At 39.4% G+C, this 21,885-nt stretch overlaps 1 protein-coding gene across 2 annotated transcripts in view; it reads right to left on the bottom strand.

The window, feature by feature from the left end:
* Positions 1–4,809, bottom strand: part of DNAJC13 (DnaJ heat shock protein family (Hsp40) member C13) — a 58,298-nt gene extending 53,489 nt beyond the window's left edge. For both annotated transcript variants that reach the window (XM_049817049.1, XM_049817050.1), the window contains exon 1: positions 4,578–4,809. The gene's annotated coding sequence lies outside the window, so the exon portion shown is untranslated. The remainder of the gene's footprint in view (positions 1–4,577) is intronic.
* Between the last annotated feature and the right edge of the window lie 17,076 nt (positions 4,810–21,885).

The raw sequence follows: 21,885 nt of genomic DNA, 5'->3' as shown, positions 1-21,885 counted from the left end.
CCACTGAGAAGACTAGCACAGAGGCAATATATGCCAAAATCTAGTAACAATTAATTCTTGTACACATTTTCCAGCAGTTTAACAGAGAACAAGGCTAACAATAGCCTAGTGTTCTGAGCTGTTATGCTGAAGTCCAGCAATCATTTTTCAGTTGTCTTTGGTTCCACAGTAACAGCAAGATGAAAAAAATAGTTCATGCCAAAGACAAAGACATTTTAGAAGAAACCAAGAAGTTATCCTCCTTCACTCATTCTGGCAGAACCAGTGTGGCATCACTCCTTACTACACTATCTACAGAGTGATATATTGTAATTTTAATATCAGAGATAATAAAACCTGATGTGCTCTGCAAAGTCAATGGTTATACTAATAATCAAGTTTAGCCATATTGCCAGTGTAAGCTAGAGCAGCCTGCTTAGTCATACCATATTAATTTCCCAAAATAAGAGAAGATTCTTGCCACTTTTACCCCTTCTTCCTATATTCAAAGAGACTTTAAGTTGACTGACTTGACACAAAAATTGAGTTAAATTATTTCGCTCAAAAGCATCCAGGCCCCAATTTTGATGTACTGGAGAACCGGATAATAGAAAAATCACAATTTCAAAGGTTATTTTGAACATTTTGCAGCAATAGCCATTGGATATCCCATACTCACAGCTCTCAAAGGTTTAATACTAGAGAAACACCTAGTTCAGTTGTTTTATTTCCAGTGGAACAGAGACAACATGTAGTTTGAAAGTAGCAGTTTACAAACATGTTTCATCTGGTTGAGAAAGAGAACATGCTGAATGCAAAGTATAGTCAAATAATCTGAGGTTCCTGCAGGCAAAACATTTGTCTATGACTTGCAGCTTCTTTTGGGAACCTAACTAAAGCACTCCCCCAATAACTGAATACTTTAATTAGCTTTTTCACAAGACAAGTTCAGCAATACTTTCCTATGTGGTTCTTGTAGTGCTGTAAATAGCAGTGAAACAACTTTTGGGGGAAAGAGTTGAAGCCACATTTTTGTGTGCTGCATGTACTAGAAATAGCAACCCCTAAAATTAAAGGGTCTAAACTGCTGCCAGGACTCCCTCTGCCTCAGATTAAACTAAGTGAATAGGTGTATTACACAAGCTGTGTTCAACTTGCATACACTTTCCACACTTCCAGGATTTCACATTCTTCAAAGTTACCATCTGGGAAAACAGAATCTATTTCAGGAAACAGAGACAAGTCAGTCTCAAACTAACACTGATAGAGTTAGAAACAAAGCTGTGACCTTGCAGGCATCAAAGCAATACACACAGCTGTAATTAAACTGAGGAGTGCTTATGTATAAAGTCAGAAGTTTGGACATGGGTTCAAAGTTTAGCACAGAATTCAGATTGACTTTTTTCCCCGATAATATTATTCCTCCATCACAAAGCTTCCATATCTTTCTTAAGTGAAAGTTTAACCTATACTAAGGTAGTACTTCAAGCCCCACACGGGATTATTATTCTATTCCACTGGGGGGAGGAAGAAGAATAGTGATCATGAACTGAGATTTCTTGGGTGGGGGAAGAATAGAAATGCTGATAAACAGAGATTTCTTTTTAAAAATTTATTCTGGCAAGGCTAGAATACAAGACAAAGTTCCTGGAAAGTCTATACTATGCAGGGACATCAAACTCAAGTGTGACTTTCCTGAGAGAGATAAGACATGCCAAGAGGATAAAAACAGGGGCCAACTGGAAAGAAGTGAGAGCAAAGCACTGAAAAAACCAAGGTTCTGTTAATCTGTGGTGCTACACACCTACCTTTTAGCTTAAAGGTCTGGAGCGTGATTTCCAGTCATCTACTCATCTGTAGCTTTAAAGGCATTATTTAAGTAAATGAGTTTTTCTGCATTTAAATGTTTTAGGTGTCTAGGTTTCATCTGCCTTTGACTGCTGTGTGCACTACATGGTATTTTTGCCTTCAGACAGATTCTTTTCAATAAACACTAAACATTTTTGCCTTCCCTAAACAGAACTCCACTCTTGAAGTACTACAGCCTAATTAGCTGTGGAAACTGAGATTTCTTAATCTGTTGTGCAGCCCTTTTTGTAAGAGGAGACAGAGGTGAGACCAACCAGATCCTTAAAAGAGGATTAGTGTAACCTGCCTCAGTGATAGCAGCATTTTCCCACCTTCCATACTCCAGGATGCAAACACACTGCAAATTTTAACTCCACTACTACCAGAAATGCTGGTGATGACATTAGTATCCATCTTCTAGCTGACTGCTCCCATTCCCTCACCAAGGACCAGTGCTGAGGATAACCAGAACCTTCCACACTTGGGGTTTTTTTTCCATCTACACTAGCATTATGATGTATCAATGAACCAATCTGATTCACCAGCTAGACAGAGGAGTATCAGAACAAAAGGATTTACTCACTAATGGAGGGAAGGAAATAAAGTGTTCCTTTCAGTCATAGTTTAGCCATCTTGTCATATTTCTTCAGAATATTGGTCTATTTTGTTTTATTAGTGAGGTAGGATAATTGTTAAGTGGTTTTTGGCACAAGAATAATTTTTTTTTAAGCAAATTGAGATGTTAAACAGTTGAAGGTTAACACTTCAAGATACAGTTGAATTTCAGCTGAAGAATTATTTTATTAAGTCAGTAAGCTTCACTTACTGAGCTTCAAACACAAGTTAAAACAGAAGTCACCTGCTCAGTCTGAAACACAGATCTGGTCCTTAAGAAAACCCATCCCCAGCAAACCACTTAAAATCTGGAAATACACAGTGATTCAGTCCCTCAGGACAGATACATGTTTGGAAACTATGAAAAATACCACATGACACCCAGAGGAACGAGCAATACAGATGAAATAAATCTTTAGAAATTTATTCCAGCAAGACTAAAATACAATGTAAAGTTCCTGGAAAGTCTATCCTACACAGGGACAGATACTCAGCTCCGAATCTCCAAACACTTAGAAATCTGTTGGAAGTGGAAAAAAATGTCAGTAATAGAAAGGAAGCAGCAATTTCTGGTTAAGTGTTCTGGCACCTGTCTGCCTGTAGAAGGCAGGAATTAGACCAAGATGCATATCTATAAACTGGAGCAGGCTAGAGCCAAGCATAGTTTTTACAACTATAATACGTGTCCTGTTATTTTGAACTAAGCCATGGCAGACTGTTTGAACTGCATCTTCCCAGCTCAATTCAAAGATGAAACTTGAGTCACTAGCAGTCCCTTTGACAGCCTTCCTCCTTTTCTATGCATCTCACTACATGCAAGTAGCCTATGTCAATGATCTTCTAATTATCAAGAAAAGGCTTCAACTTCAAAGAACTTCACCAAGGAATATTTTCTTAAATACAGTATTATTTAATCAGTGTTAAGTAACAGGAAACAAAGCAGCTATCTACTCGACTTCATCTTCTCAGACTCACTGCCATAGATCTTATTTGTGAAAAAGAACAAGAGAAAAAGGGAAAATACATTTCAGATTACATTAACTTCAAAAGCAGCCACAGAAGAAAGAATAAGTGCATTAATAGGAAGACTCCAAATAAACTTATATGCCTATGTTTCCCTCCAAGCAGCATGCTCAAACATTCCCTTGGCTTGAGAGCACTAAGCTGAAAACAGAAACACCATCACCACCCCAAAACTGAAACACTAAAGTATTTTTACAGTCCAGAGCTTGGCCCTCAGTAGAGACTCAGCTATCAAGGTGCAAGCTCCACACCACCTGAGAGGAAGATCTACCCCACAGACTGTTGGCAGCTCATTGCAGACAGAAAACCATTTAATATGTCTACCTGATTTGATTTTCAGAAAACAAAAAGCAAGTGAAAAGCATCCACGAGAGAAATTCAAAAACTCTTGGGCAAATAAGCACATTAAGGGTAGATTTTCTGACAGATACATTTCAGTTCTGCTCATGCTCTTCAGGCATACTATTACCACTCAAAAAAGAAATAAAATCTCATCTCTGCGAAAGCAAGTCTCCTCCTCATCTCTCCCACTCTTCATAATTGTTTCCCAAAGGATCTCACGAGGGCTATATTTTGATCTGAGGCCAGGAGGAAAGAAATAACGTATCTTTTCCTAATGGACACACTAGTACTCATCTAGGAAAGAGAGCAGGCTCTGCCCGGCGGCTACAAAAGCTGCATCAGGTGCAGAGCGCGTTCAGCGCAGCGCCAGGCAGGCTGAGGCTAGAGAAAGCCCAGCTCTCCTCAGCCGGGAGGGGCTCGACAGGAGCTGGTAACCACGCGGGTACCGCACCTGGGGATCAGGGCCGCGGGGGACGGCCGCTCACCGCCCCCGGCGCCCCCCGATGCCCGCCTCTCACCCCTCCACGGCTGGGGCAAGGCGGGGGGGACGACGACTTCGCCGGCGAAGACATTAGCCCCGGGGCAGCAGAGCCTGCTGCCTCCGGCCCGGCCCTGCCCCGCTCCTCACAGCCCCACCGGCCGGGCTCGCCCCCCCCCCCCCCCACCCGCACGGCCGCCAGCGGCAGCACCTCGGTGCCCAGCGGCCCCGCCCGGGGCTGTGGAAGGAGGCGGTGGGCGCCGCCTCGCCTTCCCCCGCCGATGGGATTTACCTGGCCGGGGAGCTTGCGCTGCCCGGACCTGCCCCCACCAGCACTGCGCTTCCAGCCGCTGCCGGCGATAAGGGCGAAGGGCCGCCGAGCGGAGCCCTCGCCCTTCACCCTCCACCTGGCCAGGGGGCAGCCGCTACACCGCTCCAACTCCCTCAGAGTCTGGCGCTGGAGGCCGCCATCTTAGCTCCAGCAGCAAGACCGCCCTCTCGGCGCAGCCGCCGTCAAGCCTGGGGCAATCACGGGACGCGGTCAGCTGATATACCCCTCCCCTCCACTCCCCTCCCGCGGCCGCGCGGGCCCGGCGCGCGGAGCCGCCCCTCCCTCTTCCTTCCCTCCCCTCACCCCCTCCCCTCCCCTCCCCTGCCGGGAACCCGACGGGACGGGACGGGACGGGGCGGGGGACGGGACGAGGGGGTAGGGTGGCTCCGCGCGCATGCGCGGGGGGTGCAAAGTCCCGTCCGGTCCCCTCCCCCCACCCGCTCCCTTCCCCGTCACCTCAGGCCTTGGGAGGGCGGGCTCGGGGCGGGCTTGAGCGCGGCGGGCTGAGGCGAGGCGAGGCGAGGCGGTCGCCCAGGACCGTGAGCGGCTCTGCTCGTCTTGTGCTCTCTGTTGTCTTTTAACGGAGTTTAGTCTGGTTGGTCCAGACTAGATTGGTAGTGTCCGAAGTGCCCGGCTCTTGGAGTCTCGCCATTGTGTCTCTTCGGGGGTATGGGCAGCGGCAGCAGTGCCAGTTTTCCGTGCCTTCGGCATCCCGGTAGAGCATTTTTGAGGCCTGGTACTGGTTTCGTGCTCATCACGGAAGTATGTAGCAAATGAGAGAGGTACTTTAATTGTATACAAAACGTTACAAACCTGTAGTCTCCGGTTTTGAGAACGTACGTCATCAAGCCATGAAAGGCATATTGAACAATCAAAAAGTGCACTTTTTAATTATGCGTATAATTTGTGTGATGGTAAAAATAATGTTAAATCCCACGTTAATGTTGTTGAACCACTGACTTAACGTGGTTGGCTAACCACCTTCGAAAGTTGTTACAGGACTCTTAAGCTCTCCATTGACTTCCCATATTCTATTCCAGACATAAGATTTCCCAAAGATGCTGTAAACTACGGCAGCATTATAACAGCTTGCCGTGATCTTAAAATGCCTAAAGACTGACATAAATGTTTTGAAATATGGCTCATATTAGAATGTGAGCTTACCATGCCTTTCTTTTAAAGTAGTGTCCTTAAAGTCTGCAAATGAAGAGAGAATTGAGGAACAAATTATAACTGGAACTAATTATCTTGGAGAAAAAATGAAATCACAGGAATTATATTGCTATTTTTTAATATCCTCTTCATTGTCATATAAACCTTCATGTCTTACATTTTACATAAGATATTTAAATACTAATAAGTCATTCTTTTGATAAATCTAGTCCTCTGAATCTGGGGCACCATGGTAAAATAGCAGTAATGGGAAAATAACATTACTTCGGGGAAGCTGTTAAATTACTTTTGGTCACAGAACTTTGAGGGGGAAAAAAAGATTTAATATTAACGTACTAGGAATTGCAGAAAGCTAATTTCAGAGGGAGGTGATATTATTCAGAAGAGTCTCTTTGGCTGAGTGCATGGAAGAATTTTTGGAGGGGCTTGGATTTTTTTCAATTCTTGTTGATCAGTTGGTTTGGAGGGTTTTTTCGTTCAGGAGGGTTATATTTTGTCTTAGTACTTTTTTTGTGTTGTTAATATAGGCAGGTGAAACACACAAAGTAAAGCAACAGGTTGTTAGATGTTTATTACTTGAGACCGAAGAATGACATTTGCATAATGAAATTGGTATAACAAACTAGGAATCAATATTTTCATAGCCAGATTTTTCATCAGACAACATAGATTATATTTCAGCATATTTATTCAGCTCAAGATAGTCTTTCAGTAATAAACTATGTGTTTACCTGTCTATTTTCCTTTACACACTACCTCTAATTTTAGACATGCTTTTGTCTAAGTAGTGATGTTAACTTTGGTTATAATGCAGAAGAATGATAAAAGGAAAGGAGGATACAGATTAGGAGTGAGAAAATACTAGACAAAGTAGAATAATCATTTTGAAATTACTATTCAGTGAAAAAGCAAACAAGGAGGTGTGTTTAGCAGTTCAGACAGGAAGTTATGGAAATAATATTGTACAACATGGTAAAATACCTTTCAGAAACTAAAGTAGATCAGGATTTCACAGCTGTTTAATTGTAAAGCATGTGTGAAATTATAATTCTGTGCAGACAACATCTTTCTAGTTTTCTTGGTAATTTTTTCTTGTGAGATGATACTACTGGATATTTTTAGAGATAGGGCCTTGTTTTTCTGTTTACCTAAAGGTTTGTGGAAAGCCTGGAATACAAAAATTGTGTTTTTAACACCATTTTCCAATTTTAAAGTTTAAAATTTTGTTTTAAAAAGCTATTAAAAAGAAAGCGAACAAAATCCTCACTCCATTAATGTCAGTGGCAGTTTTATTATTAGCTGTGATATGGGTAGTGTTTCACCCTCAGTTTTCCCAGTCACTTACAGAGTCAGGAGCCATATTAGAGCCAGTCTCATTATTAAAATAAGAATAACAAAGCACGGTTTTGCTGCCTTCCTGAAAGATAAAATGTTACATTGCTTCAGTCCACTTTGGAGAAGCAAACCCATCTTCATTAGTTCTAGATCCTTCATCTGAAGAAGTACTGCAAATGTCAATCTGACCTTCTCAGTATAAATACTGTAATTTGTAAAATTCAACTCCCACCTGAAATCAGTAAGGTATGATGCCTTTGAAAACCTCTCTCCTGAATCTTGTCACTTTTACTCCTAATTTGTTGCAGATGCCAAAATACAAGTTACACAGAGGGCCTTCTGGGAATCAGACGTACATTACTTCGTCAGTCTTCGTTCTTTGTTATCCCAAAGTTGCATTAAGACTATGCTGACAATTTGCCAGCAGTTCAAAGCTCACATCAAATTTTTATGTATCTTGACATATTTTGTCTAAAAGTAAATGCAGATAATATTGATAATTTATCTTCTCTATGAGGTTAATTAAAAGGTAACTTCTGGATGCTCCCTATTAATAATTCTATATTGCCTGATAGACTCGTTAAATGATAACTTGTTTGTAATATCAGCTAACAGCTTGATAATAACTGCAGCCTAAGCTAATTAGCTTCATGATACTGTTACTGAATTTTGTTGAATTATTAATAAGGAACATCTTCAGTGCAGTGATTCATGCTAAACTGTATTCATATTCATACCATTCCTTTTGGCTACAATAAGCCCTTCTTTTCTGTTTGGATAATCCTTTCCTTTTGGCATCGACATATGTGCAGTAAATACCACCGTATTAACTTTTGATCTCTTTATCCACCCATAGCCCTGTATAACTTGGTCTTTTTGGTGTGTCTTTTGAAGATAATCTACAGATTATCTTTTAACTCCTTTACCTTCCAATGGATAGGTTTCAATATGAGTTGCAATCCAGTCTTAGTAGTTTACATGGGTATATCTGACATAAGTACAGTGAATGTAATAGATTTACTTAATATCTCAGATGTCATTCATAGTACAATGTCTTTTCCTGGACCTTAATAGCAATGGACAATGGTGCAACAACTATTAGCAACAACTATTAACAGAATTGCGTTGTTTAAAAATGTGTAGTTATATTTTTTCAAAGGAAAAATTATAGGAGAAATTCCTATTGTTTATTGCATGCAAAAGAAAATAGCAACCCTTTCATAGAGAAAGTCCATAACTACCTTCTCTTTTGACTGCATTTAGCCAGGTTACATACATTTGAAAATACTTCATTCACACATGTTTAGTGGAAACCTTGATGAAATTATGACAATGAAAAATTCCAAATACTTAGTTCATCCTGAGGATGCTTCATTTTAGTATTGCAAGCCTGTTTAAGGTAAACTGCTCTTTGAAATATTTGGCTCTTGGGGACTATATTGTGATAGAAGGTACTGAAGATGTCCCAGTCTTTTCATCTTCCCACTGTTGACACACAGCCCATGCAGTGGAATGGCCTGAAACACAGAGGCATTGAAGGAGTAGACTGTAAGAAAGGCAACGGGCCTAGGGAAAGAAGTTGGAGCATAGGAAAGGAAGACCAGAACTGGAGAGCAGATGCTAGCTGAGACCAATGTGGTAGGAGTGGGGTTTGCATATGGGAATCACAGAATGGATAAAGATCTTGGAACAGCTGAGAGGGGAGAAGGGGTGTGACCAGTTAACTTCAACGGGCTAGACCTGAGAACTGGGAAGGTAGGAAGAGCTGTAAGGCTATGATTTTGGAAAATTTGGGAAAAAAAGACTATGAACAGAAGAAGCACTTATGTAGGGAGAAGAGAAGTTTTTCTCAAGAAGACTGGTGCAGACAACTCACAGAAGAGGGAAGGTAAAAGGAGAAGAGTAAGGAGAGAAACACCTAGATCTGGCATAGGGAAACACTGTTAATGATAGAAATAGCTGAGAGGAAAGACGGAATGGCTAGGGAAGGAGATGGACTGAGCTGACGAATACTGTGAGGTATAGGAGCTGAGTCAACATAGGATGCTAGGAAGATTCAAAAGTAGAACCAAGGAGAGCTAGAAAGGACTTAGCAGAGCAACGGGCTGAAAAAGACAGGCCAAAAGAAGCAGTACCCACAATAGTCTGCTAAAATAGAACCCATGTTTTCTCCAGGATGACTCCAGCTGGGAAACCTAATGCCCAAATGTACTTAACATCCTCTCTAGTGGATGTCAACTTAACTCTGTTGCTAGTTACTATTAATTCTCTTGTCAGAGATCTATGTTGCTGATCTGGATGTGGTATATGATATAATCCCACATCATAATTATGTAGATTTTTTAAGTAAACCTAGAGAATTATACATCTACACACATAAACAGCTATACAGTACTGACATTGTAAAACCAAAAGACTAAGAGTTAAAAAATTCTAGAAGATTAGGATTGCCTTTGCAAATAGTTTCATGCTTATGCACCATTTTTCTTCCATGGGAACTTTGCCTTATTCAGTCCACAAGATGAAAGAACTCATTGAATCAACATGTATGCGATACTGTGTTCTGTCCACATTGCTTGGTTTACTGGCCCAAGATTTATTTAGTATATGCTATATGAACTCTCTTATTCAAGCTCCAGATTTATTAATTTCCATATTGACATTTCTGTGACATTCTTCAGTACACTGTCTGAGTGCTCCAGGAACATGAATTAATTTATTTTCACAAGATCCTTCTGCTACTAATATTTGACTGGCTGAAAGTATATTAATGTTTCTTTTTTTGTATATTCTTGTGTATAATATCTAAGTATCCTAGCACCAGCTTTAACAATCATGTATCTCTTCGCAAAAACACACTCCTCCTGTAAATGAGCAAAACTGCTATTTGATTCTCTCCCTGTCTCTTTTTATGGACAGCAGAACCAAAACAGATGATAGTATACATTGCAGGCTTATTCAATATATTGATCTATGTGACACCATGTCATGTCATGTTTTACATGCCTTACGTTTTTGAGAACGTGCTCCTACCTTATGAAATTCAAACACTTAAGACTTTGAATTGTCAATTTCTTTGACAATTTATTTGTTAAAGGTTGATTCTTGTGGAAAGGGCTAAGTTATATTTAAATACTAGCTCAGGAACAGGAATGCTACTAATTTAAGAAACTGGAAGTTGACAGAGTGGCCAAGATTTGTGTTCAGCAATTAAGGTAACAAAAAAGAAAAAACGCCTTCCAGAAAAAGTGACTTTGAACACTGTTCAAAATTTTTCAGAAGCAGAGTGAATTAGTGGGACAGTAGGAAAATTCAGTCAGAGGGATTTTTTTGGTATCAGGGAATCACAGTAAGATTCCTCAAATGTATCTGTAGCTGCAGTGCCTTCCAGGTATTTAAATTTGGTCGTCCCAACCAAAAGGACCTCTGAAAACCAAGCAATAGGTTCTCTGCTTAGGCACTGCAGTATTCATCAGCAAGAGAAATGAGGGGGTCACTTACATGTACTTGATTCTCCACTCCAGCCTATACAGCATATAGAGGAAAAGTAAGTACTAATCCTCTGATTCCCTAGCCTGGGATCAAATCCCAGAATTAGAAATAAAGAGTGAGATTGTAATGCTCAATGAAAATAACTGTGAACAAAGCAACAAACAGGAATTATTAACCTTGCCCACAGTCCCTTAGGGAATCAGAAAATTCTTACTATTTTCAAAGAGTAAGAATGTTCTTGAGAATATCCAGCCTTTCCTCCAAGAAAAATTGTTCATGAAGCACATAGACAAGAACAGAGGAGATTTTGATGACGTAACTTGCAGGCCAAGCCATTGAAATGGTAGCCTCTTGAGAAAGAATGTGAATTGGAAGGATTCTTGCATTTTTCCTTTTTTTTAAAAAACCCTCCCATAGTCCAGTAGTATGCTGTTTACCACTTAGAATGACTGGTAGCTGAGAAATGCAAACTAACCATGTATGAATGGTACAGATGCAAGGTGGTTTTGCAACAACAACAGAACATTTTGTGGCCTAATAATGTTTTCCAATTCTAATCCATCTGTGAACAGATCACTACCAATAACAGCAGCACCAATGAAAAGACTTTTGGCTAAAAAATCTAAGTTGTATATGTAGAAGTTGTATTGGGTTTATACAATTTAATCTCAAACATTACCTTTGTACTTGACAGACACCCCCACCAATATCTTGATCCCCTATGTGCAGGATCCACAAGCAGAACACATTTTCAAGGTGGATTTTACCAAAACATATTTTAGTTTCATGAAAGTTTGATTCAACAACAGAGCGCAATTATCTGTTTACAGGCAGTCCACGTTCATTCACATCTGCTTTGCTGAGCTGTGTTCAACTTCTCAAAGCATTCAACTGTTTCATTATGGGATTTCACCAGACACCCCAGGCTCCAGCACCATGGCACAGAAAATGGGATGCACAACACCTGCTGCTCTCCACATTTTGGCTGGTGCTGCTTAAAAGCTGCCCCTGCTCTCTACAGAAACTGTTTACAAGTATTTCAAAGGTTAGTATAGCTTCACGTATATGTGGTTTGTAGTATACACTTCTTACCTAGGCTGCTCTCTGCCTCCCTTTGTTTACCATGGAAAATTGAAAATTAACTGTAGTGGCTTTGCTTTCACCTCACTCCAGTTAGAACGCCTAAAAATCATCAGCAATGGTATTTTACTAACCACTTGTAGCCTAACATCCTGGTGTAAATTCCCACCACAAAGGGTGGCATGCAAAGCCACCCTGTCCCTGCATGGCAGAGCTTGCATGTCACACACTGATGGCACAAGATACATCTGATTTAATTGCCATTTAAACCTGAAACTCCTGATGGAGCCAGAAAAGGCCTTGATCCTGGAGATGTTTCAAGCGAGCTGTGCCTCCTCCTCGATGCAGACAGATCTCAGATCTGAAAGGTCATGCACAATTACCCTAGAGTCCTTGACTCTGAATCCCCAGATAACTCCCAACCTTATGGAGGCTCTTCTTTTCCCTCTGACAACTTTCAGGACTTGACTTCAGTGAAGTACAACATTTGTCCTTCAGAAGTACTGGCTAAAATGAGAGCCGGGACTTAACATGGACAAAAATACAATGTTCACTCTTACAAATTAAGCAGCAGAACACAAACTGCTAGGAAAAAAAAATACTAAGAATGTCTCACTATGCAGGCTATCTGAACTTTTCCAGACTATATTTTTATTCAGTCCATGGTTTAGGACCGCTCTAATTAGGACAAAACCTCTCTTGTTTGTGACAGTGGAGCACATAGAGACTGGCATGGGGAATCAGTTTGTATTGTGATTCCACTGTATATTACAATCGTTTGTATCACGCCTGTGTTGTGATTTCGGCATAATGCTGTATCATTCTTCTAAATCAAAATCCAACATAATGTCAAATATCTTCAAGTAAGTAAATCTGGTATTAAAACATCAAACCCTCCTGCCATCTCAGACCTGTTGGATAGACCAGAGCCTATAGGTCAGGACAGGCAGCCACCAAGTGTCCTTGGTACTACAGGGCCAAAAAGCTCCAGCTAGCCCACAACTCGCTGATCTTCTTGTCCCTGTAGCACCAAGGAGACATGGAGCAAGCAGGATCCAGACAAGCAGAGGTGAGTGGCTGCTGTCCTTTGGGCAGTGCACTGAGGAGACTCTTTGCTGAACCATGGACCAGATCAGTCAGCTTGGCAGGAAAAGGCAGCAGATTAAGAAATGGGACATCTGGGACACTGTCTCTGGCACATGAATTGTTGCTGGTGCTCATGCAAATAATGACATGGTGGAGCAAAACAACAGGGTTGAACCCATGGAGGCGGACTCACTGGTATTCCCTGTAGGCATATGTTCTCACCCTCATGCACGGGCAAGAGGTCTGGTCATTTATACAATGAATGTATTACGCTCACTGTGCAGAACCAGTGATCACTAGTGCTGGTCTGAACCGGGGTGGAGAATATCACCAGGCAGCACACCCCGTCCTTGGAAGAAGGCCCAAAGGAGATGGGCACAGGTATTCTGCTTATGAAGCTCATGTTATGAGCTATTTACAGTGATAATCAGATTACATACATGTTAACAACAGAAGGAGAGTGTAGTTTTATACTGCAATAACTCTGAACTCCTGCATTGCAAACCACGGACATAGAGAAGCTAATAGTTTGCCTTTCCCCTGTTACTGAATGACATCTGCACTATAAGAATGCCAGACACAGTTGAGTCATAAAAAAAGCATCAGTCAGCATAATTTTCAGGCTCTTTCCCTTTTTCTGTAATAAGCAGAAGCTGGACTTTGGAAATTTCTGTTTTCTTTTGGGTTGGTAGATTTTTTTTTTCTTAGATCTTTATAGTTTCACCTTTGTTTTTCTCATGCTGTTGCTGGTTTCAGTTTTCTAATTATGACTGCATCATTGAGTCCCTCACCAATTTCTTGGTATTGCAGAGATACCAGCATTTCAGCTTTCAGAAGTGTTGCTTCTGATGACAAAAAAATTATTTTGCCTTTAATATCCTTAAAATCGCCTGTAATAAGGTGACTGGACCATTTGGCCAAATTAATGGAAACAGAAGTATATGAATCTGAGAAAGCACAACAAGCAAGACAGAAATGCACACAATAAGTTAACACCATCTCTGGCATCTATTTCAGGCAGTATATTATCCATATTATCTTCCCACTCCTTTTGCTTTGCTTTGACACAGATCGTGACCATCAAATGGTATGTAAGGCATATGTTGTTGTTTTTAGGCATAAGCATATGGATGCTTATGTAATCTTATTTAGTGCTAGTTTGTAATGATACTATTAATGCTTGGGGTTTTGGACAAATTTCCCTGAACTTCTGCTGTCCCATTTTTAGCGCAAGGCAGAGAGGTAAGAAAAGAAACTTGAATGCATCTCTATTTACACCTCTATTTCTGGAAAATACTGAATTATTACTGTATTATACTAATAAAACACATTTTGATTATATGACTGAATTAGTTATTTGATAATTACTTAACAGTGAACTGAAATTAGCACATATGCTTTTTTAATTAGTTGGCCAGCAAGTAAATGCTATCCACTTGAGAGGAGGGTAGACTAAGATGTTTAAAAACACTTGAACTGTCCCTCAGTTGAGGTGATGTTATAGCAGCCATGAAAAGAAACACATTCTCTATCATACAAGCACAGAATTCTCTTGGTCCAAATTCCATTTCAACAGTTCATTGTTCATTACTTCTCTTCCACTACTGGAGTGTCAAGAATAAAATTCATGAATGCATAAACCAATTTCATAATTGCTCAAGGTTTTTACTGATGCTTTTTCCCCTCAATCTGCAAAATAAGTTGTTACCAAAAAGGCAGTGAGCATCTTCAAACTGAATCTTTTATGAAGAGGTAACTATTTCCGTAACACCAGATATGCTGATTTAATTACTTCCGATGTGAATCTTACAGTCTGAAGTGACCTACTCTTAAAAGAAAACTTTTGTATGCACAAGTAAGATTGAAGTCAAGAAAGGTATAGAACATGCTCTATACAGCAATAGCCTAAAACTGAATTGTTAGTTTATTGCACTTGAATAAACTAAGCATTTTGGTAGTCATTAAGAGAAACTGAAGTATTTTATTTATTTATTTTCTGCTCTTTTCTTATGCAAAAGTTACTAGCAATCATGTCTTTGAATATAACTTGTTTTCCTCTCTGACCAATGTTAAGAGATCTGGTGCACTCAGTTTTTTAGGAGCACTAATAGAGCTTTTGACAGAAGCACAGAGTGATGACTTGGCACTTGGCAGATAAAAGACAAACTGTTCAGTCGTGGCTTTAAATTTATTTCAGTTCAACCAGTGAACAGTGGTGCAGCATGGACTTTGCTGATTAAAAGCAAAACTAAAAAAACTGAAGCTGGGTTTGACAATGTTCCAACTTTTAACAAGTTCATCACATGGGATTCTGTTTCCTTTTACATTCAGTTCCAGATAGCTATTGGCTTTAGGCATCCCAATGCAGAATATTACTGTTTTGTTGTGTTTGGTTTTTTTCCCCCTAGAAGGAACTTATTTCCTTCTCTCAACATCCTAAAGAGATATACTCCTGCCCAAAATTTGAGATGTTTTCATCTTACTAGTTCTTTGTTTAACTGCTCCTGCCTTTACCACGTAGGAGGACCTACCTCTGCAAGCCTTTGCTTATGCAAGCACTCTCAATGTGAGCGATTGTAGTCAATGGGACTATGTATGTGTGATGAGTAATCACACAGGTGAGGAGGATTCCAGCAGGTGGCTACAAGTATTTTACATATCTTCACATTCCCTTTTTTCTTCCCTATTTTTGTCTCATCTATACTCTTATACATCTCTTTGTGTGTTGTCTTGAATGTACTTCAAGCAGCATTGCTCTGTACTACAAAAGGCAACACAAAGTTAGTAATCAGTTTCTGATGATTAATTCAGCTATCTCAAGAAATGCCTTTTTTACTGTGATTACTACTATTAAAAGCCATATAAATTTGTTGCAACAGTTAATTTGCTTTCAGTATATCATACTTTTCAGTAGTTACACTAGTATAATATCTTGAAGGGAAACTTGGAGGTGAGAATTTCCTTGCCATGAGACATTTCTCAAATTACTCCAGGCTTATCCATTAATAGCTTGTTTTTTAGAGAATTTTTATGTTCTTGATTTCCCCAAAATTAGAGAACTACAAAGTTTCAAGCTTACTAGGCCAGAAAAAATCTGTTTATAGAACAAGTATGTCTTTTGTTGACTTCTGATGGAAAGCTTGCATCTGTGTGTGACAACAGCATTTGACTTCAGATGACAAAATGTTGAAAAATCCCCAGCTGAAATTCCCAGTGTCAGGCTGAGTGGCCAGATATGATGGGATGGATTTATCATTGTAATCAACAGGAAATGAGAAAATACAGGTGGGAAGTCTGTGGTTGACATGGAGATTGATTACAAAGCTAAGCCTGTAATCAAGAGCTAGACACTGATCAAAGATTCTTCTCATGTTCTTCCATTTATGGATTCTGTCGCATTACCTGACTACAGGAATTGAGCAGTTTGACTTAATATACTTTCCTTTCCCTACTATCATGAATAATTTTGTGCAAGATAAATTTGAAAATTTAAGTTGTTGATTAAAAAGGTTCCTAACTATACCTTTAAGGCATGCAAAGTCATCGAACACATTAAACAATTAGCTAAATCTGGTGCTAACATGCTTATCTTACAGTATTACATATTTTGATTAAAAAAAAAAAAGGAAGAAAGAGCTATGAAATGCATCTAACTTGTTAGAGAAAGTAACTGAAAAAAGTCACACACCACTTCAGCAGAGTAGAAGATACCAAAGGAACAGCACATAGCACCAGGGAGATACTGATCTATCAAGCACAATGTAATTATTCCTTCCTTTTATGTAACACAGATTAAGATGGACACAGACTAACAGAAGGTCAGAAAAATGTAATCATCCTCTGAAATTTAGCCATTGAATATGACTGAATACGAGTTTTTGTCTGTGAAAAAAATTACTGATTAATCCCTGAACGAAGTGTATAGTGAAGTCTTTTTTTCTGAGGCAGCAAGATTCGTTCATTTGACATTAACCTACCTATCAACTTCCTGCGTACATGATCTAGAAGAAAATTGTTAACAATCTCTTTTCTACTCCTTTAAAAAAGAAGTTAGTTCTGAGAGGGGAGAACTGGCCTTTTAACATCCAAGATGAGTTTGGCTCCAGATTCTGAAGCATCGAAGTGGGCTTTCTTAGTTTAGGTGGAAAGCTGCAAACACAGAGGGCTTGTATAGGCAGTAGATGGCAGACTGCTGCCAGTAATCAGTAGGAAATTGTGACTCAAGCTTTTCTTAATGCCCACAGGGCTGTAGTTAAAAGTGATGTAAAGAGAGCTGTAAAGGTGGAGAGACTCCTAGGATTCAAACAGACTACCCACTTTTATAAAGCATGCCAGGGATACTCTGGTAAGGACTTGCTAGGAGAGGGGATGTTGTGTCTATGCACCCTGCATTATCAGTTCCTAAAGTAACTGTGGCAGCTTACCCTGCCCAGCAGCAGCTGGGTGACCTTGATCTTGCTTTGGAGGATTTGCCACTCTTGACGGTTAAGGTAGTGCTCTCACGGCTTTGCCACCCCCACAGAACAATATGCTTGTAGTTTACTCACTACTCAGAAATCCCTCTTGACTTCAGATACCTTGAGGAGCTTTTTAACCAAAACAGAGTTTAATACATGGATTATTAGGTCTGAAGATGTCTACAGATAAACCAAGGCCTCCACTGCTCTCTACATACATGTGTCACAAATTTTGTGTCTCAGGTATTCTCCAAACAGCAGATCATCCCACTAAAATAGCTTCTCTACAGTGCCGAAAAAGCTGGGATCCAGTCTTTCCACAAAGCTTTTTTTCATGCTTGCCCTTCCCTAAATGATGCTAACCTGGAACAAATCTCCTTTCCTCTATTTAGCAGATTTGTTTTAGCTTAAATTAATCTTGAGGGGTTTTCACAATGCCCTCCTGCTAATAATTAATGTATTTAGGGAAATACCTTGTCCCTTAGCGTTTGTCTCGTATGTTTCATTGCAAGGGAAGCTTGTGGTGCTTCCACAAACTGCCTCTCCCATCACATTTGTTTTTCATGCCATTATTTTGCTGACCACCAAAGGCTCTGTTTAGCATATACTGAGACATTTCATTACCCACCTAGGACTAGGCTGTTGTATCAAAGTAGAGAACTGCCCAAACACTGCTGGAAACCACACAGCCCTACAGTTGGTGAACACCTGGGGGAGATGCCCATCCACTACACGAAAAGATTGGGTCTAATTTATGGAATGATATGCTTAGCATTTACGAGATTATCTAGAAGTAGATTTGTCACCAGACAAGATTTAAAAGCAAAAGAATCTATAAACATAGATTGTTTGTAATGGGAAAAGCATTACAAAACTGCAAAATAATAAAATATTATGGAAATTACATTTTTATTAAGTTTCTACTATTTTAAAAATTATACCTCCTTAGCTGATTCTGTACTTAAGTTGAATTCTGAGACTGATCCTTTAGGCTCTGTTAATGGTTACTGGGACATGGGTATGCAGAAACTTAGTTATTTTCCTTTTGCTTTCCTTCTTCTTTAACATTTCTACTGCATGCTTTGGTTAGACTAGATTATGCTATTAGTCTTCAAGATGCTTTCTCCTGCTTGTATCTTCCTTAAAACATGATGGAATAGCTTTACAAATTATACCTCATGAAACATACAGATTATCTGAGTTCCTTTCCATTTGCACTGTTAGCTTGCTATCAGTTTTGCATCAATTGCTTAGCGTATAAATGAAAGATTGATTTGAGAATGGGGTGTCCGGCTCTGCACAGTTCTGCTCCTTCCTCCCTCATAGACACTTATTCATACTTAGGGGAAATCTTGAGTGGTCCTGTCACAGTACATTTACGAGGACCCAATGCACATGTAAACACATGGTGGAAAACAAAAACATCTCTGAGAAGAAGAGAAAGAGTAGCTTCAGTACTATCCCAATAATTTCCAGATGGAAGAGCTCATTTTCAAAAGTGTTAGATTTTATTAATAGAAACCTCCCAAAATCGTACTATTCTATGACTATGCCTGTAGTATTTCCAGTTGTCTTAGGATTTGCTTTGAACAGATGAGAGTCTGTAACATCTTTCTGTCTCAGCAATACAGGTTTTTTAGAGTTTATCATTGTTATTTCAGGATATTTGGTCTCTTTCTTGAACAGTCAAGACTTATCATCATCAAGAGCCTCATATAAGGCTTTATGTTTTCTGTGATAACAAATGTACTTAAGACTACATTCTAAATCTACATCCTAAAACAGAAAGATAAATCATTATAAAATGACACACTCAAGAAGAGTCAGAGTGCATTTGCACTCTCCAAAGCGGCAGTTACTTCACTGAAATAAAGAATAAAGTTTGTTGAGAGTGCTTAGACTGCTTTTGATAATGCAAGCTATGGTTATGAAAATCTCCTAGCATTTTGTTCAGAGATATTTGTCTGAAGCATCAGGTAAATAATTATTAAGTAATTGTACTGTTGCCTGCAATTCTGCAGAAAACAGGATTCTTCTTAAGGCTCAAGTGAGTCAGTCTTCTTTACAGAGAAGTGGTATTCAAATCATAGTGAAACATCAACCAGACAACCAGACCAACAAAGACAGCTGCAACTCAGCTCATGGCTTTTTTACAATATTGCTATTACTGAATGTGTGGTCAGAAAGGGAGATATCTAAATCAATAGAGACTATGCTTTGGTACATACACTAAGGTTGAGTGTGGTAGTTAGAATGAAGAGTTGAGGAGATTAAAGACCCATTTGATTCATATCTATGACTAAATAGTTTTGGTGGTTAAAACATGTAAGACTAAGCAACAACAGCTTGTATTGCTCGCTACAGTTTAGTGTATTTGTTGCCCTTCACCTCCATCCTACCTGTAGTTCAGAGGTAAGTACAAATAGTCATACAAGAGAAGAAAACTCAATAACTTGCCAGAGATAGGCTACCCACCACATAGTGCAGTTTAATATACCCTGCCTTTGCCAACTTCATTTTTCCAAACAGTGAAGTGAAGTGAAAATTAGGCCTTCATTTGTCAGAAGATTTTCATGTGCTTATTTGAAGGGTCTTAACTTAGAAACTAAGTTAAGATGATCCACATCTTCCTTTACCAAGAAAAGAGGAGTGTTTGTTTCTTGTGCATAAATGGATTAATAAAGCTCTCTTCCACCAGGATATTACAGAGGATAAACAAGATTCTCATGAAGGGCTGCTTATATCACTAGCAAATGCTCTCATCTTTTTCCAAGTGTAACATGCCATGTTTGAATTTAATTCTTCTGCCCTGGAGGTGGTCTGTATTGTAAAAGTACTTCTGTATTACTTTCATAAGTGAAAAAACTGTCATACAACAACCAGTAATTTACTGATCACTTCCATTTTAATCTTAAGTGCCTGTGGTTCAAAACTTCTGAACAAGAAGTAGGCTTCAGATCTGCTTCAGCTCTTGCTGCTTGAAGAGCAGCCAGGAGAAGCTCTGAGAATGCCTTAGAATGGAAAGAATGGAGGAGCTCCGCTTCCAAGAAGTACTGGAAATGTCCTCAGTCAGCTCAGTAGTTGTGGGTATTACAGAATTTTTCTAGTCTTCATGTAATTCTTGATCCAAATGCTGTCAAGACTAGTATTTTAGAGAATGGAGGGCATGTGCTTACCTATTTGGGCCTTAAGTTACAGGGGTTTGAGTCCATATATCCTTTTAATTCTCATCTTCCTCAAGAAAAGTCTTTATGATCATCCTGCACCTTACAACCTTTCTTTCTGTAGTTTATAGGGTAGGTGAGCTAGCAGAATTGCTATGTCCTTTGAAGTCAAGGTCTCCCTATAGGAAGAGGGCAAAATCTTTAGCTGCCATAACCAGAGCACAGAGAAATTACCTTTTTTTGACATGGACATGACTCTGGATAAATATAGAGAAACAGAGATGGACCCAGGACCATTTTCTTTTGCCACTATCTATTTTGAATTGATAAATGGTACCTTTCTTCTCCCTACAGATTTGTTAAAAGGTTACTGCAAGATGGACGAACTTGACAATGTACTATCAAAGAGGAAGTAGTACTTTAAGAGAAATTACAGAAATTAGCAGAACTGGACTTCAGACATGTCTTTTTAACTGTCTTTCCAACTATATCTGATCTCTTAGACATGGTTTTTCAGGCCTTGCCAGTGCTAAAATCCTTTTGGAAATGAAGTTGCCTAGTCATAGAAGAGACCATGTAATGTAATAGTTCAAATTATTTGCTATTATTTCAGTAGCAACTCATGTTTATTTATTTGAGTATTAATACTTGGCAACTGATAGAAGCATTGTTGTCTAAATCAATAAAGCTAGCCCTTTGTAGGTAGATGTCTACCTTCCACCCCCATCTTTCTTTATAAGAAATGCTTTAAGGAGTACAGTTGTTTCAGCTATTTCATGCCAAGAATACAATCCTATGCAATATTGCTGACATCACCTCAACATGGATTCCTAAGGGCCAAGGTTATATGCCTAAGAATAAGCAAGCCTCTACCCTCATCATCACTCTCAAATTCCATCACTTTAAATCTTTCTTCTTCTTCATAGAGTAGAACTTTTTAGCATTTTTTGTTTGTGGAGAAAATTTTAGAAACATAACCTTTGTTCTTTGGGATTTTATCCAAACTCAAGAGGTTTTGGACTGAACAGATTTTTTATTTTTTTTTTAATAGAGTGTATTTGTTATTCTGTTTTCTGTATCTTGCCATACCAGAAAATTTATTTAAGTGAGAAGAAATAATATCATTTGGATCAAATGTCCCTACATTACAGGTACAAATGAACATGTATGCTCCAGACTGAGCTGGTGTTACTCTGGAAATCAGATAGCTATGCTGTGCTGACACAGTGTGTACGATATTCAGGACTCTGAATAAACAAGTTCCAGAATGAAATCAATTCCATAAGAGGAGGTTGTTACTGACTGAGCTGGAAAGTGCTGTGTATGCATTGCTGTCTACCATATGCATCAGAAAACCCTGCTGCAGCGTTGCTAGTTGCTACCCTAATTATCGTAGGGGCAGATGATGTTTGTGCTAGAGGGCAAATGGAAGAGCTTGATGTTATCGTTAGTGTTATTCATGTCAAAGCATTAGTGTTTTAA

The sequence above is a fragment of the Accipiter gentilis genome, chromosome 14 (genome assembly GCF_929443795.1).
Source record: "Accipiter gentilis chromosome 14, bAccGen1.1, whole genome shotgun sequence".
NCBI classification, from domain to species: Eukaryota; Metazoa; Chordata; class Aves; order Accipitriformes; family Accipitridae; genus Astur; species Astur gentilis.
The sequence above is the reverse complement of the archived record's forward strand: the minus strand, read 5'-3'. Positions and strand labels throughout refer to the sequence as shown.